The sequence below is a fragment of the Monodelphis domestica genome, chromosome X (assembly GCF_027887165.1).
Source record: "Monodelphis domestica isolate mMonDom1 chromosome X, mMonDom1.pri, whole genome shotgun sequence".
NCBI lineage: Eukaryota > Metazoa > Chordata > Mammalia > Didelphimorphia > Didelphidae > Monodelphis > Monodelphis domestica.
The window spans coordinates 43,414,206-43,432,448 of NC_077235.1; positions in this window are offsets into that span (position 1 = coordinate 43,414,206).

The following is an 18,243-nucleotide window of genomic DNA, read 5'->3' on the forward strand; positions in this document are numbered from 1 at the left end:
TAAGTTCAAATCTGGTCTCAGCCACTTCCTAGCTGGGTGACCCTGGGCAAGTCACTTAACCCCCATTCCCTAGCCCCTCACTATTCTTTTACCTTGGAGTCAATACACAGTATTGATTCCAAGAGAGAAGGTAAGGGAAAGAAAGAAAGAAAGAAAAAAGAAAGAAAAAGAAGAAAGAAAGAAAGAAAGAAAGAAGAAAGAAAGAAGAAAGAAAGAAAGAAAGAAAGAAAGAAAGAAAGAAAGAAAGAAAGAAAGAAAGAAAGAAAGAAAGAAAGAAAGAAAGAAAGAAAGAAAGAAAGAAAGAAAGGAAAGAAGAAAGAAGAAGGAAGAAAGGAAGAAGGAAGGAAGGAAGGAAGGAAGGAAGAAGGAAGGAAGGAAGGAAAGGAAGGAAGAGGAAGGAAGGAAGGAAGGAAGGAAGGAAGGAAGGAAGGAAGGAAGGAAGGAAGGAAGGAAGGAAGAAGGAAGGAAGGAAGGGAAGGAAGGAAGGAAGGAAGGAAGGAAGGAAGGAAGGAAGAAGGAAGGAAGGAAGGAAGGAAGGAAGGAAGGAAGGAAGGAAGGAAGGAGGAAGGAAGAAAGAAAGAAAGAAGAAGAAAAAAAAGAAAGAAAGAAAGAAAGAAGAAAAGAAAGAAAGAAAGAAAGAAGAAAATGGAGGCACTAGTCATAAATTAAGTTTTCAAAAATATTTAACAATAAAGGTGAGTAGAGATGACAGACAGAAGCTGGACCAAACAAAAGAGTCAGAATGATGGCTATAAGAATTGGGGAAAGATCAGTGTGGAGTGGGGTGAATTGGAGAAAGACTCAAAAGCACTTATAAGAATAAGAAAAGGCTAGAGAAGTGGAAGGGGCTATGTTATACAGGGCTTTAAATGATAAACAAAGGACTTCATATTTGATCCTGGAAGTAATAGGCCTTTATCAACTCATTACTGACTCCTCATAACCCTCCAGCCTCACTACCAAAACTCCCAGGACTCACTCTCACCTGGGGTCAGGGGCAGTAAACTCCTTTCCCCTGTCTTAAGTCACAGGCTCCCAGATCTAGAGATGGAAGGAACCTCAAAGGTCAGCTGGATTAATCTTCTTGCTTTTATAGAGGAGGATACTGAGGACTAAGAGCGAGGAAGAGACTTACCTAAGGTCATAAGTAGGTCCAAAGATTTAGAATTGGCAGCAACCTCAGTAGCTCTAGAGTCTAATGCTCTCAGTTTGCAGAGAGGGTAGGGAGCATTAGATTACAAGATGTGAAGCCCAAGCTCTCTGAATCCAGACCAGTGTGCTTCCCACTATACTGCATAAGGAGAAGAAATTTATTTGGGGAAAATTTTGCTCACCTCCCAGCTTCAGCAATGATGAAAAAACTACTGAGAATACTCTGCCAGTGAGGATTTCATAAATCATGTAACAATTTCAGCAAGTCACTCCAAGAGTCCTTGGAGAAGCCATTCCCAGTCGTTGTGTGCACTTGGGGAAACCTGGGCCCCAACCGTACTTCCCATCTCTGGGCTCTGTGGCACCCACAGCTACTCAGAGAAATGATGAGGGAGTCACTACGTATCAGGCTGGGGATTTGGGGAAGCCACAAGGGACCATGTGCAGCTTTAAATCAATGCCTGCTCCTCTCTTCTACTTGTCTTCCTCACCTGGTGGTCCGGGGAAGAGGAGGGAGAAGGAAGAAGAGTAATATCTAGTGCCCATCAATGTTCTTGCATTCTATTACTGGCTGGTTGACCAATGGCAGCATAGCAAGCAATGAAAATGCCACGGATGATGACAATTACTGACTTTGTATATGTGTGTGAGAGAGAGACGGAAACAGAGCTTCCCCCCTACCATGACTATTTCTGAAGTTCTGCTAATACTCAATTTCTTCTTTGAATCTCAGTTTCTTCGTCTGCCAAGATATGGATAAGAAGACTTTCTTCACAAGGATTGTATGAAAATCATATGTGCTAACTTTATATTAAGCGCTCTCAAATGTTATATAAAGTGACCTATTATGTGTCAGGAGTGAGACTTGAACTCTGGTCACTTCTGCACATAGTAGGCAATTAATGATGAGAGTTCACTGAGATGAGCCATTGTGACCTGAGTCTGACTTCTATTAGAATACTTTAGTTGTGCCACTCCTCAGATATGTAGAGGAAGGAGTACTAGATTCATAGTCAGAGGAGCTTGGTTTGAATCCCGGCTCTACAACTTGGCTACCTATGGGAACTTAGCCAAGCACTTATTTCCCTAGGTCTCAATTTTTTTAAACCCTTACTTCCATCTTAGAATCATACTGTGTCTGGTTCCAAGGCATGAAGAGTTGTAAGGGCTAGGCAATGGGGGTTAAGTGACTTGCCCAGGGTCACACAGCTGGGAAGTATCTGGAGGGCCAGAGTTGAACCCAGCACCTCCATCACTGGGCCTGGCTTCTCACTCCACTGAGCCATGTAGCTGCCCCCACCTCATTTTACACATCTGTAAAATGAGAGGATGGACTAGATGGCCGCTGTGGTCCTTCCCAGCTTCAGATCTCTGAAACGACAACCTAATGGAGCCCAGGACCTCTCTAGCTACAATATACTGACCTCCTGGCTTCCTTTAAGTCCTAACTAAAATCCCACCTCCTATAGGAAGCCATTTCCAATCCCTCTGAATTCCAGTGCCTTCCTCTGTTAATTATCTTCTTTTTACTCTCTATACAGCTAGCCTGTGTGTGTTTGCTTACATCATGTATCCTCAATCAGTATTTTGCCTCTTTTTCCTATCCCCAGCTCTTAGCACAGTGCCAGGCACATAGTAGGTGCTTCCTAAATCTGTACTGAATGAATGAAATAGACCCTTTGTGCCTATTCTATGTCTCCTGGGAGACAAGGGGCATAGCAGTAGAGGGCTTCCCCTCCCAGGGGTCCATCCTTCCTCTAGCCATGCCCGGATTGGCCTTTAAAATCACAACCCCAAATGCTCATTTCAAGTTCCAGACTCCCTGCCTCAAAGGCTTCTCAAGATACTGCAAGCACACTGAATCCATAGATGAATAGGAAAGCAGATGGACAGGGAGTTATTATTCCAGAGATGAGGAAAGGCAAAAGAAAATCTGCCTGCTCACTCCTCCCACTGGTATTTCAAGAGTTTACAGCAAGAAAACATTTAGAATCCCTTATAACAGTGGCTTTGACCTTGAAACCTGAATTTCCAGATTGGCGTGGGGGCTCAGGGAGGTCCCAAAGGCATCAGGGTGTCATTTGTTAGTAAATTAAGGTCTGTGATTTCTTTTATAACTCTGTGGTATTATTAAACGGCTAGTATTTCCATATGGAGCGACAACGGACACCTATGATGTAGTGAAATGCTTAATAGCAGAGGCACGTTTAAAAAAAATAAAAGGTCTACTGATTCATCATTCTCATTTCAGGAAGGCTCTCTTTCTGGGTCGTCTCTGTGCTTCTCCTAAATCCTTAAACCAATAAAGCTGGAATCAGAGCTGAGCAACATTTCCTGAGTGATGAATCTGGGGTTTATTGCTCCAATTCCTGAGATAAAAAGGCAAATACGTTTCTTGTAGAGTTCTTCCTCCTCTTATGGCCTCTGTCAACGACCACAAACAGTGATGACTAAGAAAACATCCCTTCTCCTCTCTTCTGATAGCATTTATTAAGGTGAAACAACTCTGATCAAGGACATGGAGAAGGGATCCTTTACTCAAAAGATCATTAGACCTATAGAATGCAAGGTCTTGGGTTTGAATGTGAGCTCTGCTATTTATTTACCTGTGCCACTTAGAGCAAGTCACTCTCTCTCCCTAGGCCTCAGTTTCCTTCTTTGTAAAATAGTCCAGATGGCCTCTGAGGTCCCTTCCAGCTCCAGACCTACGATGCTACCCGTGACCTGAGGCAAGTCACTCCCTCTGCCTGGGTCTCAGTTTCCTTTTCTGTACAATGAGGGGGTTGGATTAGATGGCCACTGCCGTGCATGCCAGTTCTAAACCTATGACTGTGATTAAAGGTACTTTGAGTGGATAGAGAAATAGCCTTGGAGTCAGATCGCCTCTGACACATAACAGTCATACGATCCTGGGCAAGTCCCTTAACCTTTTATTGCTTCAGGAAATTGCCCAAGATTCTAAAATTTACAAGCGAGTGGCTGATTGGGATTGGTGGAGAGTTTCTACACTGTAAGTTAGTGCCTGCTGAAATTACAAGTCTGGACCACATTCCATTCTCAACAAAAAAAGCAATCAAATGACCCCAAATAGGGCTTCTAAGGGCCAATTGGTCAGGCCTGGGTAAGGGTCGGGGGTGTAAAGAAAGACAAAAGCAGAGTATGCTCTCCAGGAACTCATACTCAAATAAAGGAGACAATCAGTTACACAGAAACTATACAGAGTAGATGGAAGGCAGGCAGGAGACAGGAAAGCCTAAGTTCAAATCTGCCCTCAGATACTCCCTAGCTGTGTGACCCTGAGCAAGTCATTTCACCCTGTTTGCCTCAGTTTCCTCATCTGGAAAATGAACTGGAGAAGAAATGGCAGTATCTCTGCCAAGAAAACCCCAAATGAGGTCATGAAGAGTTGATCATGACCAAAAATAACTGAATGAGAGGGAAGATAATATCCAATGGGATGACCAGTAAAGGTTTCCTCCCAGGAAATAGGATCTGAGCTGTCTTAAATGAAGCCATGCTGTTCTGTTTGAGTAGTCCATGGGATAGGGATTGTACAGTTCTGGCAAGAATGTAAAGTATAGCAAGGCTAGAAATGTAGCATATCCTGTTCTAGAGAGCATTAAATGCTGTACAGGGGGTAAGGGATGGATCAGAGCTGGGAGAGCCTTGAGGCAATCCCCCTTCCACTTGAGAATTGCAGTGGGTTCCATGCCTCAGTTCTCTCTGGCCCAGGCACTGCCATTCCCCTGACATAGGAAAACTGGGAAAGATGGGGTTTCCAGAAAGCAATACCAGAAGGCAATTGTGGCTTCCTGCTTAATACAAGGATGGTAAATACCAAGCAACAGACCAGACCCTGTTAGACACCTTTGCTCTATGGAAGAATGAATGTATTACATACTAAAGGAATTTTCATTTTCACTTGCTTGCTCTGATGCCCTGGGGGCCTGGCTTCGTGCCCACAGTGCCACTTAATTCTGATTGACAAATGACCAGTGTCTGCAATTCCATGCACTTCTAGATGCAATGGATCTACCTAATACATCGCAAGCATTCAAGAGTCAAATCATGCGGCCGCTGAACAATTCTTCCTGAGCCACTGGGAACATTTGCTGGCACCAGTATAAGATTCCCTTCCAACGGAATAATCATAGAACCATAGAATGTTAGAACGTGAAGGACCCTTCATTTCACAAATGGAGAAACTGAGCTCCCAAAAAAGGAGGAAAGATGATGTCCAAGGACATAAAGTAAGTAATTAGCAAATCTGGACTAAGAACCCAATTGTTCTTTGCATGAACAGCATAGCCTCCTTAGAAGGAGTACCACATTGAGAGTCAGATGACCTGGGCTCATATAATGAATGGTTCAAGAATGGAAAGGCCAAGCTGAGCCAGGTCAGTAACGTATCACCCCAAAGACTCAGCCTTTTAGGGTAGCTCCCCATCATCACACTAGCCTGGTGGGCAAAAGGTGTGGCTTACCAGTTAAAGTAGGAGCCTAATCACACAAACAAACCTGCCACAAAGCAGCTAACTCTCTTTGTGATGATTTTTGGAAGAGGTTATGGGTTCTTTTTCTGTATACATTAGTTAGACCTGGGTCTAGGAGTCTCGCAACAAACTCATTAGAGTATAGTCACCACCCTGAATTTGGACCAGACAGATCCAGCAGGGTGTGGCTGGCAAAGATAACAAGGGATGTCCTGTTATGGCCGCAATAATGTCTCAGGGCATCAATCATTTTGCCTGAAGCTGCCAACCAGAATAGTTCTACTGAAAATGGTTTAGACCACAATCTCAAGGGATCCCATAGAAAATGTGTCAGGAATGGAGGCAGCATGGTGTAGTGGGGTCCAGTAAGACTTGGGTTCCAGGGAGCAGCTAGGTGGCTCAGTAGATTGAGAGCCAGGCCCAGAGATTGGAGTCCTGGGTTCCAATCTGGCCTCAAACACTTCTCAGTTGTGTGACCCTGGACAAGTCACACTCACCCCCCATTGCCTTACCACTCTTTTGCCTTAGAACCAATACACAGTAGTGATTCTAAGACGGAAGGTGAAGGTAAAAAACAAAAACAAAAATAACTTGGCTTCCAGTCCCTGCTTTGACTCTAAAACACTCTTGTGACCTTGGATAAGTCACTTCCTCCCATAGCAAACCTTTTAAAATCATCATTTGGAATTTAGCCCCATTTTCTTTCAGTTAAGTAAATACCTTCTTTACAACACAGGTATATTATTAGGTTGGAAGATGGTTGCCAAAGCAGTATGGAATTGTGGACTTGGAGACAACAGACCTGAATTTGAGTCTCAGCTCCTACACTTACTAACTGTGCGATGAGGAAAGAAAGTACTTTGTAAGCATTAAAGTGCCATATGGATGGGTACAATGATGATGATGCTAAAAAGGTACACGAATGGGAAGGAGTGAAGATGTGCATCATAGGAGAGTGTAAAGAGCACTAGACTGAGTAGGCATAAGAAAAACTGGATAGTCAAATCCCACTTGTAGATCACTTAACCTCTCTGGACCTCAGTTTCCCCATCTGTAAAGTGAGGGGTTGAACAAAATGACCTCTAAAGCCCTTTTCAGCTTGAAATCAATGATCCTTTGAACTGGAACATAATCCAAAAATAATTTCTATTTGGTCTTTGACATATTTTTGTTCCATTTTTGCCTTTTTTAAGAATATAAATGCTGGGTGGGAAAAGGAGAAGATGCCTTAAAAATGCTACCCAAATGTAGACTCTAAATGATCACCCTGGTGCAAATATCAACAATATGGAAATAGGTCCTGATCAAGGACACATGTAAAACCCAGGGGAATTGTGGGTTGGCTCCAGGAGGGGGGTGAGAGGAGGGAAAGAACATGAATCTTGTAACCATGGGAAAATAGTCTAAATTAATTAATTAAATAATAAAGTTAAAAAAAATACTACCCAACAGAGTGAGAGAAACCACCTGGAATATAATATTCTCTCCATTCTCTAGATGGAAAAACTGATGCATAAGAGAAATAACTTGCCAAAGCTGCCATCAGAGAATAAATGGAAGAGTTGGGAAAAGATCTTGGAAAAACTAGATTCTAGCATACTATCTCCCGACTGATATGAGGCAGGAGTGAGAGGGAAGAAGGCAGGGTAACTGTCAAGTGTTGGAAGGGCTGTCATGCCAAAAAGGGATTATTAGACTTGATTTGTTTGGCCCCAGAAGGCAATAGGTGGAAATTGCAAAGATGCAAATTGAGGCTTAATGTCAGGGAAAACAACATCCATAACAACTTCCTAATAGTGAGAGCTGTCCCAGGGGGGCTGGGCCACCTGTGAGGGGGATAATGGCTCTCCCTCACAGGAAGTCTTCCAATAGAGGCTGAATGGCCACCTCTGAGGTAAACTGAGAGGAAGGGTTCTTGTTCAGGAAGGAATAGGCTGAACCATAGAGGTCCCCCTCCAACTTCAAAATTCTGTGAGATTCTGGAGAAACCTCCAAAACCTCCTAGCGATCACCCAAAAGGTGGAATCCAGGGAATAAATTGCCCTCATGGTGGTCAAGAACCCAAACCCAAAACAAACAGGGCCAAGAACAAGAGGGCAGGGGTTGCTGCTGTTTTTCAAAAAAGTAAAAACAATTCCCAGAGGCAGCTAGGTGGCACACTGGTTAGAGCAGCAGGCTTGGGATCATGAAGACTTATCTTTATGAGTTCAAATCTGGACTCGGACACGAACTAGCTGTGAGGCCCTGGGCAAGGCACTTCGTCCTGTTTGCCACAAAAAACAATTCCCCCATTCTAAAGTGATGCCAGCAGTTATCAAACAGAAATTAGAGTAGGAGACAGGAGAGTCCCAAGAGTTCAGAGTTGTAGATTAGCGCAAAACACCAATGAAAACACTCCGAGTATAGACCTTAGAGGAAAGTGGGGCTACAATAATACTAGCTAACTAAATGCTACATATCATGCTAAGCACTTTGCAAATATTATCTCATTTGATCTTCACAACAACCCTGGGAAGTAGGGGCTACCATTATCCCTACTTCATCGATGAGGAAACTGAGGCAAACAGACATTAGGTGACTTAACTAAGGTCATACAACTGGTATTATCTAAGGTCACATTTGAATTCAGGTATTCCTGACTCCCAGGTCCAAGGCTCTATCTCTGGGCCATCTATGAGCCCCATGCTATGGGCTATATAACATTTATTCTCTCAGTCTATAAGCATTGCCAGGGCAGCTTGTGGGGTCATAGCCCCCTACCAAGTGCTGTAGGAGAAACCTGCCCTCAAGGAGTTTCCTCTCTAGTTGGGAAACAAAGCATAATGTGTACAATAATGATGCCACCATCATGAAACAACTAGAGAATTCTACAACATATAAATGGGTATTTATTGGGAGAGAGAGTGGGGTGGGGAAGGCACTAGAAGTAGGAACCACAGGATTTCAAGACCTTAAGTCCAACCCCTTATTTTACAGAGGAGAAAACCAAGGCAAAAAAAAAAAAAGACCAGGCAGGTAGTAGTAAATATCCAGTAAATCACTTCTAAGTCAGGTTGGCTCCCCATGAGCTGCTTTATATTTTCATCACTAAAGTCCTGATTTTAAGCAGTTTAGTTTATTTCTTATTGAGAGCTGACTTTCCAGGGGAGATGCGTTCAAATGGCTCCTTAATCTGGTCAGTGTAGACACATCCCATAGGGCCAGGGATGGCCTGTCCACTTCACAAACGAGGAAACTAGAGAGGAGAGAATCAGGCAGTTGGTCAATAAATGTTGATTAAGGGCCTCTTGGGTGCCAGGAGAAATGAAAACAGGGCAAAACCAAAAGTCAAAGCCCAGTCCCTGTTCTCAGGTGCTCTCCAGGACCTCACGGTCTAATGGCGGCAGTAGCAAAAGAGGTTCAGAGACTTGTCCGTCTGTCAGAGGCAGAATTTGCACTTGGAGATCACTGACAGTCAGTCTAGTGCCCCAGAAGCACCATGTCATGTGGGAGTTTTGGGAAGACAGGCTCAAATCTCTTCTTCCCTCTTCCCTAACTAGTTGTCAACTAAACAGCTATATCGAGCTCTAACTCTATGATGGAGACCCCCCACTCCCATTCCTTTCTGCTTGGCCTCCAAGCCTGAAGACTGAAGGTCTTAAAAGCACTCGACCTCCTCCCACTTCTCCCAGGTCTTCTTCCTTGATGCTTTGCCTTGGATTGCAGCCACACTCTAGAGGAATTGAGTCTGTCTCTTACTCCTAGGCCTGAATGGAGGTTTCTCCTCCCAATGGGCAGTTAATGCGTTCTGCTTGGGCCATTCTGAATGCAGCCCTAGCTCTACTGGAGAACTGTCCTCTTGCCCTCCCACCCTGCCATCCCTACCCTAAATCTAGCACCAGGCTGAAGCTGACTCCAACCGGAACAGTCCGCGTGATGTATCTGTCGCCCAGCTTGAATTCCAGGAGTACAAGAATGCCGCTTCCCACAAACTCTCTCTCTCTGCTTTCTCCTGAGGAAATGCATCAAAACACAGATATCCACAGGCCATAGAAGTTGTCAAGTTCCATGACTTAGAAGCCCAGTGGATTAAAAAAAGAGGGAACAACCCAGCATCAACAGTCCAATGTGCTTTTAAACAGGCAGGGGTATAGTTGCAGGAGGCCTCTAGGTGGCCCAGTGGACAGAGAGCGCCAGGCCTGGCATCCAAAAGACAAGAGTTCACATCTGGCCCCAGACACTTACTAGTTGTGTGACTCTGGTCAAGGCACTTAAGTCTATTTGCCTTCATTTCCTCATCAGTAAAATGAGCTCAAGAAGGAAATGGCAAACCCATTCCAGTATCTTTGCCAAGAAAACCCCAAATGGGGTCACAGAGTGTTGGGCACAACTGAATAACAACAACATAGTTACAGACAGGATAGTATCATGGATAGCATATCAGATGTCAAGGCAGGATGACCTGAGTTCAAATCTACCTAACTTTACTAACTGTGTGACCTTGAGCAAAGCACTTAACTTTTCTCTACCTCAGTTCTGTCATCTATTAAACAGAGATAATACATGTATTGCTGACCTCCTAAAGATATCATGACACTTGAAATCTTTTTTAATATCTTTATTTTTTCATTTTTATTTTTATTTATTTAATTTTGAATATTTTCCCATGGTTACATGATTCATGTTCTTTCCCTCCCCTCTTCCCTCCCCACTCCCAGAGCCAACGAGCAATTCCATGACACTTGAAATCTTGTCTGTAAAATGCTTTACAAACTTTCCAGTGTTATTTGTATGTGTACATATATGTGTACACATGTATGTCAGTTATTATCTCACTAGCACTGAAGTCACCAACAGATAACACTGATGCAACAGTTGCATACAAAGTAGGAGAACAATGAGCAAACCCAAGAAAGGCCCCAATGATAAATAAGATGAAAGGTATAGATTATTCTCAGGTCAAGGATGAGGAAAGGACTGGGCGGGATTCTGGAAGGGTATCATGCTATTACCCGGTCACTGGTTTCATGCACTTGTATGAATCACTTTTCTTCCCCTTCTGACTAGTAGGAGCCATGCTAATCTCATCTCAGATTCTAGGGAACTTCTGAGGAAAGCTTACTCCAAGTTGTAAGTAATCTTCAGCTGCCATGTGCAGAGCAGAAACATCAACAGACCTGCTGTGCTCAATTCAATTCACCAATCATGTACATGCAGGTTAGGGAGATTTGACCTCAGAATAGGAAAAGGCATTAGTGGCCTCTTCCCATGAGTCCTGCTCCTCAGCTTTCAGAAGTGGGTCACATGGGCCTCAAGAATGCCATTGGGACCATGGTCTTTTGTGTCACCATTCTCCAGTAACTCTGCTGGTAACAGAGGTGGCAGGAGGAAAAATGTCATGGATAAATGCTACATCCTGAGGAACGGCACAGTAATAACCAGAGCTGACTTTCTTTCAAGATTTTGCCTTCTTATGTTTCTTCCCAGGTTGCTGCTCTTTCATCTAATTGAAAAATCTGAAAAAGCTATCCTCCTTTGTTTTTTATTTCCTTTCCTGCCAGGTGAGATGTCAAAACGATCTGAATTTCTAAGAAAGAAAAACCACTTTGAATGCTGTTTTACTCTGGTTTTCCACAGTAACTGATCTACAAAAGAAATCTCCAGGTAAACAGACTAAAAAGCTTCTACTCTTTCAGGCATTCTGGGAAAGAAACTTAAAAAGTTTGAGTTTCTGGAACTCCCTGTGAGGTAGCCTTGTAGAATGGGAAGAGTGCTAGGTACCAAGGCTGAGACCTGGGCTTCCTTAGGTCCTGCTCATCCACTTACCAGCTAGGAGAGTTTGGGAGACTCAGGACCCCTTGTGAGCCTTACTTTACCTGTCATTACTTGAGATTCAGGTTCAAACCCAGCCTAAGACACTAACTGTCTAATCCTCGGTGAATTACTAAAGCTCTACACCCATCTGTAAAATAGGTTTTTCTCTCTTCCAGTCACTCAGGTGCTTGTTTCTCTTAAAAACCCCAAACTGATTAATTGTCCAAAATGATGGCAAGAGCCTCAGGTTCATGACCTTCATTTTAAGATTTTACTTCAAGGCATAATTTGAGTGTTTAAATGTTTAATCCAAGACTTTACCTACTCATTTCCCCAAATCTAGTCATCAGTCTGCACACAAATGTTCTCCCCCGTCTCTGTCTCTGTCTCTGTGTGTGTCTCTGTCTCTGTCTTTCTCTGTTTCTCTGTCTCTGTGTATGTCTCTGTCTGTCTGTCTGTCTCTGTGTGTGTCTCTGTCTCTCTTTCTCTGTCTGTCTGTCTCTCTGTCTGTCCCTCTCTCTCTCTGTCTCTGTCTCTGTCTGTCTCTGTCTCTGTCTGTCTCTGTCTCTGTCTGTCTGTCTCTCTTTCTCTCTGTCTCTCTATCTCTCTCTCTTCCTCTCCCTCAACATCCACGCACACATCCAATAGCAATAACTCAGAAAATCATCCTCCATCCTCCCTCTCGCTCGTACCAGAGGGTATTTCCCCACAATTGCAGGAGAGAGCTCCAGAAGTCTCTGGGATCTCAGTCTAAGGTCTGTGCGTGACCAGAGTGACATCAGAATGCAGTGAGCCTAGATCTCTAATTCCTTTGGCTAAAGAGTTTCTGGTCCGAGACTCGAGGAAGCATTTTCCACATTCCCTTCTACCCAGCAACCAGTTGACCTTTGTCAGGCAAGCTGAGAGGATGCAGGACAACCCTGGCCTATTTATCCTGCATATTTATCCTCCAAGGAGCTCATTTTCTCAGTGTTGCTGATAGAACCAGCTTTCTTTTAACTGTCCAGAGTATACAGCAAGAGAAAAAATGCTACACATGGTCTTCTCTCCAAAAATATCCCTCAGTTGCTTACCAGATTCACCCCAGACTTGGGAAAAAGCCGAAGTTTTTTGTTTTGTGTTTTGTTTGGGGGGAGGAGAAGCACTCAGGACCAGCAGGAGCCAGGTGAAGTTGTGCCCTGCCTCCAAAAGTCTGTATCCCTTGGAGAAAAAGGAATACTTGCTCTTGATTCTACAAACTGCTTTCCCCCCACTGTAAAGTACACTGAGCTCCATAGGCTAACAGCACAGATTCATAAAGGGATATTATTCAGCCTGGGGAAGCAACTGAGTGATTTACAGTACAGTTCCTGCAACTGCATACACAGGCCTTTAGATGTCTCGTCTCCTAGCAACAGATCCTCATTAATACTCTTTTTTTTTTGCTAAAGTGGCCCTACTAGGCATCACAGAGCCCTAGCCAGGACTACTCGAGGATACTGGGTATTACTAGGCTATCCATTAGTGAATATTTTCTTCAGATAAACAATCATTTCAAGGCGCTGCCTGCCTAAGAAAAATTTGTGGTTCAAGAACAAGGTTTCCTTCCGTCTCAAAGATGCTGGTGCAAATCACTCTCAAGAGCAAAAAAAAGTCATTAGCCTCATCATATCATGTGTTCAGAGCCAAGATATCAGAGTTCATCTAGTCTGACTACCTTCACTTTATAGATGAGGAAACTGAGGCTCAGGGGGGAGTGACTTGCCCAAGGTCACTCACAGGATCATAGACTTAGAGTCAGAAAGGACATCAGAGCCCATCTAGTCCAATTTCCTTCATTGTATAGATGATGAAAGTGAAGTCCAGGTTGGGGAAGAAACTAGCCATTTGAAGTCATTTGAAGCATCACAGCTCTAGAGCTGGAAAGGAGCACAGAAGCTAGCTAGCCCAATGTTCTTCACTTTACAGAGGAGGAAACTGAGGTGGAGGGAGGGGAGGGGACTTGTCCAGGGTCATGAAGCTAAGAAGTGGCAGAGCCAGGATTTGAACCCAGGACCTCTGACTTTAAACCCAGCACAATTTTCCCACTGTCCTATGATGCCTTTTATTAAGTTGTCAGCCAACCTTAAAAAACCCTGCCCATCTAGTTGCTTCTTTGCTAACTGATGACATACAACATATACATATACCTCTGGGTTTGTAAACTTTTTACATGCATCAGATCACTTAAGTCTCACAACAGTATGTGCTACTATTGACCTGGGTCATATAGTTAATAAATGTCAGAAGAAGGATTTGAAACAGAAGTCTTTGGGACTCCAAGTCCAGCATTCCAGTCACTATACCCTGGGCCCAAAGACTAGGGTACTTTTGATATTTCTCAGTCTCTCTGTTCACTGTTTTACCCCATTTCAGTAGGACTCCTCTTCCTTCCATTGTCAAGCTATGTATGTGTCTGAAATACAGCAGGTGCATAGCATAATCAAGTTAGGAATGGATCTATTGACAAGACAACAAAAGACCTGGGCTGCTTTCTATGGGGGAAGTGTACACTCAGTATAACCACTGCCACTCAGCAAATTCATTTGCACTAGGAGTCTTTCCTCCTCCTTCCTTCCTTCCTTCCTTCCTTCCTTCCTTCCTTCCTTCCTTCCTTCCTTCCTTCCTTCCTTCCTTCCTTCCTTCCTTCCTTCCTCCCTCCCTCCCTTCCTTCCTTCCTTCCTCCCTCCTTCCCTCCCTTCTTCCTTCCTTCCTTCTTTCTTCCCTCTATCCCTCCTTTCCTTCCTTCCCTCCTTACTTCCTCCCTTCCTCCCTTCCTTCCTTCCTTCCTCCCTCCCTCCTTCCCTCCTTCCTTCCTTCCTTCCTTCTTTCCTTCCTTCCTTCCTCCCTCCCTCCTTCCCTCCCTTCTTACTTCCTTCCTTCCTTCCTTCTTTCTTCCCTCCATCCCTCTTTTCCTTCCTTCCCTCCTTACTTCCTCCCTTCCTTCCTTCCTTCCTCCCTCCTTCCTTCCCTCCTTCCTTCCTTCCTTCCTTCCTTCCTTCCTTCCTTCCTTCCTTCCTTCCTTCCTTCCTTCCTTCATCTTCTCTTCTCCTGAAGGGTGTTCTTACTACATTTTGGCTTTGCTTTTGAATCTGTTCCTAAAACTTATGCTTTGGAGAAGATGCCAGGAAGGGCTTTGACACACAACAGTCAAACTACAGAAGAAGAAAGGAAGAACTCTAACTCTAGCATCAGAGTGTCCCAGCAAGATGATGAAGGGTCGTCAAAAATGGGGGGAAAGTCACTGAATTTTGAAATCATTGATGAGTTAAAGCAACTCTGAGGTTCCGTCTCATACCCATCAAACAGGCAAAGATGACAAAAGAGGGAAATGACAAACGTTGAAGGGAAAACAAACATAGAAATGTATTATTGCTGGAGCTGTAAATTGGTCCAGACATCCTCAACAAGCAATTTGGGACTATGTCCCCAAATTGTGCATACCCTTTTGACCCAACTGTACTATTACCAGGTCTGTATACCAAAGATCAAAAGAAGAAAAAAGTCCCATAGGATCCATAGATTTCTAGCAACTGTTTTCATAGCAGCCAAAGATTAGACACTAAGAGTATTAACCTATTTGAGAACGGCTGAACAAATTGTGGCTTACGAATGTAACGCAGAATTTTTGGGCCGTGAAAAATGATGAAACGGATATTTTGAGAAGGGCCTGTAAGAAGGGATATAGAGTGAAGTAAACAGAACTTGAACAATTTCTACAAAGGAGCCATTATAAGGAAAAGCGACTTTGAAAGCCTTTAGAACTCAGACCAGTGCAATGACAGACAGTCCAGGGGACTAGAGGACTAATGCAGCTATCCCCTGGCAAAGAGATCCAGAGTGACACAGGCATTTGTGGACATGGCCAGCGTGGGAATATGCTCTGCTGGACTGCATGTGTATATTATAAGGGTCTCATATAACTGTTCAGGTTGAATGGGCAAGGTGAGACAGAGACACACACACACGGGGGGGGGGGGGGTAGACAGACATATGGGGGAGGAGGCAGAGACAAAGAGAGAGACAGACATACACCAGGGAAGGGGGGGAGAGACAGACAGACAGAGGCAGAGAGAAGGAGGGAGGGAGGGAGGGAGGGAGGGAGGGAGACAGTTGTTTCAAGGTGATTATGGATTCAGGTTTGTCAGGAACAGAGAAGGGTAGGGAAGGTTTTCCAAAGGGGACCCAGACTGAGATTTCGTAATCTGGTCTTTGTCTGCCATCTAGTGACACACATCCCACACTGTCACCTGCTCTTCAGCTTTCCCTGGCCAATCTGTTTTCTCTGCATTTTCTTAATAGAGTTCTTTGGAAATGATGTCAGCTTCCCTCAGGCCCATTCCAGTTCAAGAGCATCCTTTCGTTTTTAAGTACAATTTCCTAATAAAACGACTAAAAGTATCATTAGGTCCCAACTAGCCTTTTGGAGAGAGCAATGTGGTCAGGAAGTGAGAGTATAGCAGAAAATGGCTGATCTACAAGCAAAAGGCTTCAACCAAGAACACCACCAAAACCTAGGTACAGAGTTGGCACCATCTTTCCATAGCCCAGCGGCTAAATGGAGAATTGAAACAGCTATTTGTCTAAGTGCCATGTAATGACAGTTTCTCTCTCCCAGATGTTTCAAATGGAGCTCACTTGAACCAGACTGATCCCCTGAGTACCAGCAGCTGGGCATTCCCAAGTTTTAAGTGTAAGTGTGTTCCAGGGCCTCTCTTGGGAGTGCCTCAAGCTCACCAGACACAGGAAATGGCACAGTCTTTACCTGCTGGAAAGGCCTTTCCTGGGAGATAGAAACACCAGGCTCATACCCAGTTGACCAAATGTGGTGAGTTCATCAGATTTTAATGCACAAGAGTTGAAAAGAGACCTGCTTTGTCATAGGGTCATAGATTTAGAACTGGAGACTCAAAAAAAGAATAGCTTGGAAATATGTTTTGGTGACAATTCTATGTATTCCGTATATATTATCATGCAAAACATATTTCCATCTATCCCAGATCAGGAAGGGGGAGAGAAGAAGAGAGGGAGACAATTTGGGTCACATAACTTCCAAAAACCTATATGGAAATTTGTTATTAAAATAAAAAATCATCCAATGTAGCCAAAGCTTTTTTGTTAGAGATGGAGAAACTGCCCAAGAAGGGCAAAGTGATTTGTCAAAATCTCATAGGTAAGGGGCGCAGACCCAAGTCCTCCAACTTCAAATCCAGCATTATTACCACTGCATCAAACTTATACTCCCTCCCTCTCTCTCTCTCTCTCCTCTCTCTCTCTCTCTGTATCTCTCTCTCCCTCCCTCCCTCTCTCTCTCTTCCTCCCTCCCTCTCTCTCCCTCCCTTTCTCTCTCTCTCCCCCTCCCTCCCTCCCTCTCTCTCTCCCCTTCCCTCCCTCCCTCTCTCTCCCTCCCTCTCTCCCTCTCCCCTTCTCTCTCCCTCTCCCCCTCTCTCTCTGTCTCTTTCCTTCCCTCTCTCTCCCTCCCTGCCCTCCCTCTCCCTCCCTCCGTCTCTCCCCCCTCCCTCCCTCCCTCCCTCTCTCTCTCCCCCTTCCCCCTCCCTCCCTCCCTCTCTCTCTCCCCTCCCCCCTCTTTCTCTCCCTCAATCCTCTCTGTCCCTCTCTCTCATATATAATAGCTACACACACATATATAATGTAAATATGTAAACCCAAAACACAGACCTCTACATCCATACACACATGTATATCTCTACATATACACATAAACTTAAGGGTGATGGACTCTTTATTATGCTATTTGCCTTTTTTGAAAGGATCTGAGTGGTCCTGCCACTTATTACCTGTGTGTGTGACTCGGGGTAAATCACTCTATTTGGGACTCAGTTTCCTTATCTGTAAAATGAGAGAGGAGAACTAGATTCCCTCTAAGATCTCTTCCAACTCTCATTTTTGGATTCTAGGAGCCTCCGCTTGTTACAGCAAAGTTAATTTGGCTTACTGCAAAGGAAAGTGTAGAATGAAGCCCCGCCTTGCCCCAGCCCCACCCAACCCTCACAGTGATTTCTCAGCCAGCCTTCTGTCTCCAGACACTGCAATTATTTGGAAGGGAGATGTCGATCTGGTCTAGAAATAATAATTTATAAGGTGATCATTTCCCTGACCAGATCCGGGCCACTAGATAAAACGGACCGAAATCAAACCAGAGAAGCTAACTTTTCAACTTTGGGGATGGTGGGAGTGGTGGGTGGAGAAGGGTCATACTGAGCAGAACTGGGAGAAAGCCCTGGAAAAGAAAGAACAAGTAAGTGGGGAAAGTGATACAAAGTAAAATTCTATTGCAAAATAGAGTGCAGGGGGCAGTGATCATAGGCGCAGTATGAAAAAGGAGTCAGGCATGAGCAATCAATGATCCTTTATTAAAATACCTGGGAGTGCTCCTAAAACTGTAGAAAGCCACTTCTCACGCCTAAAGGTGTAAGGGGAGATTGTCAAGGCAACCCAGCATCCAATAGGAGGCCGATGAAGCAGCTTTTTTTGGGCTCCCGGGGTTTCAAAAACCTCTTGGTGGAGAATCCCTGGAGGGGAAGCAGCGGGAAGGAGCCAGGCTTGGCCAGTTGCAGCTCACCCACAACTTTCAGGCTGGCTAGAGTTCTGCTATTGAAATCTTCCAAGGTGCGGTCATTTTCACTTTCTTCCTTTGGGTTTGGGGGTATTTTAGACGGGAAACCAGCCTTCGTGGCAAGTTCCACCCCGAACTTTTTTATTTCGTGGATTTCAAGCTGGAAGGGGTCCCGGGTTCCTCTGCTACAAAATGAAGGAATTAGACTAG